Genomic DNA, 7,048 nt, shown 5'->3' with positions numbered 1-7,048 from the left:
ATGTGCAGAGCTGTAACTGTTAGATATTTGCCTGGGTGACCTACCCAGACAGGGTAAAAATCAAAAGTTCAGATTTGTTTATTGCATGTTGATTGGTTGCCTTCCTTTGGCTCTTAAAATGTATCTTTGTAAAACTGCCCTGTTGTTGGGCTAGATTGTATAAATAGGAGAACTGTCATTGTATAGAGCTCTCAATACTCCATTGCTTCTTGACTGAATTGACTTCCTTGTCCTGTTAGCGAAATAAACCTTGCTTGATTCAACCTTGCTTTGAGAGTTATTACATTGGTGACGAGGAAACCGACCCTCCGTGTGCTATCATGGCTACTCCATCGGTAGTCCAGCCATCTGAATTCTTTGACCCAGAAAGAATGACCTGGACACCCTACATGGCGAAGTTTGAAATATTTTTGGAAGCGGACGGCATGAAAGACGCTGACAGTGGCCGCAAGCATGCCCTTTTCCTCAATTACTGTGGCACACAGATTTTTGAGCTGGCAGAAACCCTCACTGGCCCTGAACCGGCGAACTCAGTTTCCTGGGACACTCTCTCATCCAATATAGCCACTCACTTCAAGCCTACGAAGTAGAGGGGAAGTGCTTTTCATGCCCACAACTTGTTCATAGGGAGATCTGTTCAGAGGGACCTGAGTGGGACGACGCAGGGTGCTTGATCTTGGTGGCTGGAAGAGTGGGATTTATCCTCCAGCACAAGTCGGAAATCTGGCTGATTGTGGCCCGAGCTTGAAGTTTCCGAGAGGGGTGGGCTGGGTTTTACTCCCAGAGCGAAGCATTGGTCCAAGGGTGGCGTACCAGCAACAGCAGGCTTGGTAGCTCATTCCTCTGTGGTCCTGCCGGCTGGCTGGCTGGCTGCTGCCCGGAGCACGAGGTGGGAAGGAGGAGGAGTCACTGCCACTGCCTCTGCAAAGGAAGGCAATTCACGCCAGCAAAGATTGATCCAAAATGGGGTGCAGAGGCACCTGCGGGTTAGCAAATGTCAGTTCGGTGTCCCGAGGTGGAATTCATGGGTTCCCACCAGCAAGGGCCTTCCATCTTCGGGGCTACTGGTGCATCGTCCAAGGCTGCCGTGGGCGCGTGGGTGTCCGGCAGGTATGTGTATACCCATTGGCACAAGAGTTGGTTTCTGCACATGCTCAGCAAGCAAAATGTCATGTGAGGACACGTGTGCGAGCAAGATTTTGGTGGTTTTTACTAATATTTTTGCTTCTGCGCATGCGCAGAAGCAGGAAATCGGAAAAAATTGCTGAAAGCTCGCTCACATGAGAGTCTTCATACAAGATATTGCTTGCTGCATACGCATCTCAAAAATTGCTACTGGCCATCACTGGTTACCGCATAGATTGGGCTAGCATATCCCCCACTAAGGACAAGGTTAGGATTAGAGAGCCGGGGTGGCACAGCAGGCAGAGTGCTGTACTGCAGACCACTAAAGCTGACTGCTAGATCTGCAGGTCAGCGGTTCAGATCTCACCACCGGCTCAAGGTTGACTCAGCCTTCCATCCTTCCGAGGTGGGTAAAATGAGGACCCGGATTGTGGGGGCAATAGGCTGGCTCTATTAAAAAGTGCTATTGCTAACATGTTGTAAGCTACCACCCTAACATGTTGTTATGCCACCCTAAGGAGAAGGGTGGCATAAAAATCGAATAAATAAATCTGAGAAGTCCCTGCACCCACCAGCAAGCCCAAGCGCCAAGCCTTTTTAGGACTGCTGAACTTTTATAGCATGTCCCTTAAGAACAAGGCTATTGTTGCTGAGTCCCTGCATCGATTCCTGTCAAAAAAGGGTCTTTGGTCTGGAGGAAGACTGAAGCGACTGCCACGAGTCAACTTGTAATTGCTAATATTCAGTTATTTTTAAAAAGGTTAACACTTTAGTTCTAATCTCTAGTCATACAATATGATGTTATATAGAAACATAGAAGACTGACGGCAGAAAAAGACCTCATGGTCTATCTAGTCTGCCCTTATACTATTTTCTGTATTTTATCTTAGGATGGATATATGTTTATCCCAGGCATGTTTAAATTCAGTTACTGTGGATTTACCAACCACGTCTGCTGGAAGTTTGTTCCAAGGATCTACTACTCTTTCAGTGAAATAATATTTTCTCATGTTGCTTTTGATCTTAGGTTTAGGTTTAGGTTTAGGTTTATTGGATTTATATGCCACCCCTCTCCGCAAACTCGGGGCGGCTCACAACAATAATAAAAAACAGTACAGTACACAATACCAAATCCAATGCCCACCCATCCAGATTCCAATTGAAATTAATAATCTCATAAAAAAACAGTATATATAAAAAACAGGCACACAGTCAATCAATCAACAAAACAACATGGGCAAGGGGGAGGTGTTTTAGTTCCCCCATGCCTGACGGCAAAGGTGGGTCTTAAGGAGTTTACGAAAGGCAGGGAGGGTGGGGGCAATCCTAATCTCAGGGGGGAGCTGGTTCCAGAGGGTCGGGGCCCCCACAGAGAAGGCTCTTCCCCTGGGTCCCGCCAGACGACATTGTTTAGTCGACGGGACCCGGAGAAGGCCAACTCTGTGGGACCTAACCGGTCGCTGGGATTCGTGCGGCAGGAGGCGGTCCCGAAGATATTCTGGTCCGGTGCCATGAAGGGCTTTATAGGTCATAACCAACACTTTGAATTGTGACCGGAAACTGATCGGCAGCCAATGCAGACTGCGGAGTGTTGGAGTGATATGGGCATACTTGGAGAAGCCCATAATTGCTCTCGCAGCTGCATTCTGCACGATCTGAAGTTTCCGAACACTTTTCAAAGGTAGCCCCATGTAGAGAGCGTTACAGTAGTCGAGCCTCGAGGTGATGAGGGCATGAGTGACTGTGAGCAATGACTCCCGGTCCAAATAGGGCCGCAACTGGCGCACCAGGCGAACCTGGGCAAACGCCCCCCTCGCCACAGCTGAAAGGTGTTTTTCTAATGTGAGCTGTGGATCGAGGAGGACGCCCAAGTTGCGGACCCTCTCTGAGGGGGTCAATAATTCCCCCCCCAGGGTAATGGACGGACAGATAGAATTGTCCTTGGGAGGCAAGACCCACAGCCACTCCGTCTTGTCTGGGTTGAGTCTGAGTTTGTTGACACCCATCCAGGCCCCAACAGCCTCCAGGCACCGGCACATCACTTCCACTGCTTCGTTGACTGGACATGGGGTGGAGATGTACAACTGGGTATCATCGGCATATTGATGATACCTCACCCCATGCCCTTGGATGATCTCACCCAGCGGTTTCATGTAGATATTAAATAGCAGGGGGGAGAGGACCGACCCCTGAGGCACCCCACAAGGGAGAAACCTCGGGGTCGACCTCTGACCCCCCACTAACACCGACTGCGACCGACCGGAGAGGTAGGAGGAGAACCACTGAAGAACAGTGCCTCCCACTCCCAACCCCTCCAGCCGGCGCAGAAGGATACCATGGTCGATGGTATCGAAAGCCGCTGAGAGGTCAAGGAGCACCAGGACAGAGGACAAGCCCCTGTCCCGGGCCCGCCAGAGATCATCCATCAACGCGACCAAAGCAGTTTCCGTGCTGTAGCCGGGCCTGAATCCAGACTGCTGAGGACCTAGATAATCGGCTTCATCCAAGGACCGCTGGAGTTGAAGTGCCACCAACTTCTCGACAACCTTCCCCATGAAGGGAAGGTTGGAGACTGGACGGTAGTTATTAAGCACGGCTGGGTCCAGGGAAGGCTTCTTGAGGAGGGGGCGCACAACCGCCTCCTTATAAAGTGGCGGAAAGGCCCCCCTCCCCAAGGAGGCGTTGACAATCTCCTGGACCCAGCTCCGTGTCACCCCTCGACTGGCCGAAACCAGCCAAGAGGGACACGGATCCAGTAAACAGGTGGCGGAACTCACAGCTCCAATGGCCTTGTCCACTTCATCAGGTGTCACCAAGTCAAACTCCTCCCAGACAGATGGACAAAGACGTTTAGCCCCAGTCACCTCGACTGACTCATTGTCAGTCGACTCTGTTTCACAATTGGAGTCGAGGTCTGCTCGGATCCGGGCGATTTTATCAGCGAAAAACGTGTTAAAATCCTCGGCACTACTCTGCAAGGGCTCCCCAACTCCCCTCTGATTAAGAAGGGAGCGGGTTACCCTAAACAGAGCGGCCGGGCGGGATTCCGCTGATGCAATCAAGGCAGCATGATACGCGCATCTTGCCGCCTTGAGCGCCACTTTGTAAGTCTTAATATGAGCTCTTACAAGTGTTCGATCGGATTTGGACTTACTCTTCCTCCATCGCTTCTCCAGACGTCTCTTCTGGCGCTTCAACACCCGGAGCTCCTCGTTGAACCATGGAGCTCTACGGGGTCTAGTGCCGCGGAGAGGTCGCAACGGCGCAATCCGGTCAAGAGCCTCCCCTGCAGCCTTGTTCCAGGCCTCAGCAAGAGACTCTGCCGAACTGTGGACAAGTGTATCTGGAATAACCCCAAGCGCCATCTGGAAGCCTTCTGGATCCATCAGGCGTCTGGGGCGGAACCTCCTAATTGGTTCCGCCTCCCTGCGGGGAAGGATTGGAGCCAGGAAGTTAAGCCGCAGTAGGAAATGATCTGACCACGACAAAGGCAGCACTTCTAAGCCCCTTAATCTCAGATCATTACTCAGTTGCTCAGAGAGGAATATCATATCGGGTGCGTGCCCACCCTCGTGAGTCGGACCCTGAACTACTTGAGTCAGGTCCATGGCTGTCATGGTGGCCATGAACTCCTGTGCCAGTCCAGAGGAACCGCCGAGCGACGGCAGATTGAAGTCCCCCAGGACGATAAGTCCGGGGAACTCCACCGCCAGCCCGGCCACCTCCTCGAGCAGCACAGGCAGGGCTGTTGACACGCAGCTGGGAGGCAGGTACGTGAGTAACAAGCCCACCTGAACCCCTAAGTCCAACTTCACCAGGAGGGACTCGCAACCCGCAACCTCTGGAGCAATGAGCCTACGCAGGCCAAGACTCTCCCTGGCTATAATAGCCACTCCTCCCCCCCTTCCCTGGGGTCGAGGTTGGTGCCATACCCGAAACCCAGCTGGGCAAATTTCAGAGAGAGGAACTCCTCCCTCCGGGCCCAGCCAGGTTTCGGTCACACAAGCAAGGTCGGCCTCCTCATCCAGGATCAGATCCCGGATGAGGAGAGCTTTATTTACCACCGACCTGGCATTGAGTAGCAACAACTTGAGCCCAGGGCCAGAATTACACTCATCACCAGTGCTTTGAGTTAAGCTCATGGAGCCTGAAGAAGGGATCGCTACTAAGCAGCGATTCCTCCTTCCCCTGGAACGGCTAGCTCCATGGCTTCCGCCATACCTGCCTCTCCCCAGCAAGACTGGGATATTTTGACCCTCTGCCACCCCAGAGATAAGTGTCCCCTCCCCTCCTGCCCCTCCAGCGTCAGGTGTGCCAAAAATTCCATTCATGTCATATTCATTCATTCCATACATATTATAATCCCTCCCACCCACTCCATTCCATCTATCACTCCCCTCCCATTCATTTTCATTCACAGTATTCCATTCATTCCAATAATTACTAAAATAGTCCCATTCATTCATGCCATCACTACCATCCTCCCATCCACTTAAAAATCCCCACAATAATTTAATTAAAAAGAGTTAATATAAAACTAATAGTTCATATTATTAAAATATTAATTATTAAAAATATAGATAAATATAAGTAATAAAAATAAATATATAGGTAGAAGATATTTCAACTGGTCAGTTAATTAATCAATTAAGCCAAGTTCATATAGATATCATCCAGTCTAAAAAGGTGAGTCTGAGGGATGTATGATGTTATTAGTAGGACAAACAGTCCTGAGTATAAACTCTGTCCTCTGTCGTCCCAGGTTTTCTCTTTGCCACTGTCGTTGTTATCAGCTTTCTCACCTCCACGACACCCCCGGTCTCTCATGGGTCGCCCCAAATGTCTACCAGTACCTCTGCTGTTATTTGAGAGGTATCTCTGTATCCCCTGGTCTTCAGTTATAGCATCCAGCAGCCACAAGGTTTTCATACTGTCAATTTCAATCTGGCAGTTTCTTTCTCACAATCTCTTGTTCACTATAATGGCAGACCCTCCTTCTTCCAGGCACTCCAGCACCGAGTATGTCCACCGCAAAGCCCTCCGACGTCAAGCGTGCCCACCATGTAACCACTCGACGTCCAACGTCTATCCGGTAGATCCCGTTGTTTTTGGGAACGTCCTGCTGTTGTGGGGGACGTTTTCCTCCATCTACTTTCCTCCTCGGCCCGTGCACAGTCGGCCCAGCATGCTTGCCCTGAACATTCACACACTCGCTCGCTCCTTCTCAGTCCCTCTCCACCTCTCCTTTTCCACCTCTGTCCGTGTCAGTATGAGTCAATACTGGGCGGCAACCCCCACTCTTCTTATCTCTGCCAGCCCCCGGGTTGAGCCTCAATGTAATTGCAACAATACAGCTCACCCCACTGCAGAATGCTCTTAAAAAGTGTGGATTCAGGGCAGAATCAAACCAGCTCGGTCACAATCGCCATTTTCCGAGCCCCAGCTGATCGGGGCTCCCAGCTTTCTCACAGCAGGAAATAAAGAGAAAAGCACTGCCGAGACACAAGGTAACACGATCCTCCGAAACGGGGGAGTCTAATCCTTCTGAACTATCTGTTGTTTTTCAAAATTAACTGAAAAGTTTCCCTATATTTGATCTTAATGCCGTAGTCCAGCGGAGCAGCAGTCTCTTCCCTCCCTCCTGCTACTCAACCGGAACCGGATGCTTTCCCCCAACTAACCTCAGATTGTGTCCCCTTGTTCTTGTGTTCACTTTCCTATTAAAAACACTTCCCTCCTGAACACTATTTAACCCTTTAACATATTTAAATGTTTCGATCATGTCCCCCCTTTTCCTTCTGTCCTCCAGACTATACAGATTGAGTTCATTAACTCCTGTCTGAAGACAGTTTTTTGCTACAGTTCAATGAGACCCCATCTATTGTGGTGGTGTGTGGTGCATCACTTTTTGGGGTCGGGGCTG

The sequence above is a fragment of the Erythrolamprus reginae genome, chromosome 2 (assembly GCF_031021105.1).
Source record: "Erythrolamprus reginae isolate rEryReg1 chromosome 2, rEryReg1.hap1, whole genome shotgun sequence".
Classification (NCBI taxonomy): domain Eukaryota; kingdom Metazoa; phylum Chordata; class Lepidosauria; order Squamata; family Dipsadidae; genus Erythrolamprus; species Erythrolamprus reginae.
This window is presented reverse-complemented; position numbering follows the sequence as displayed.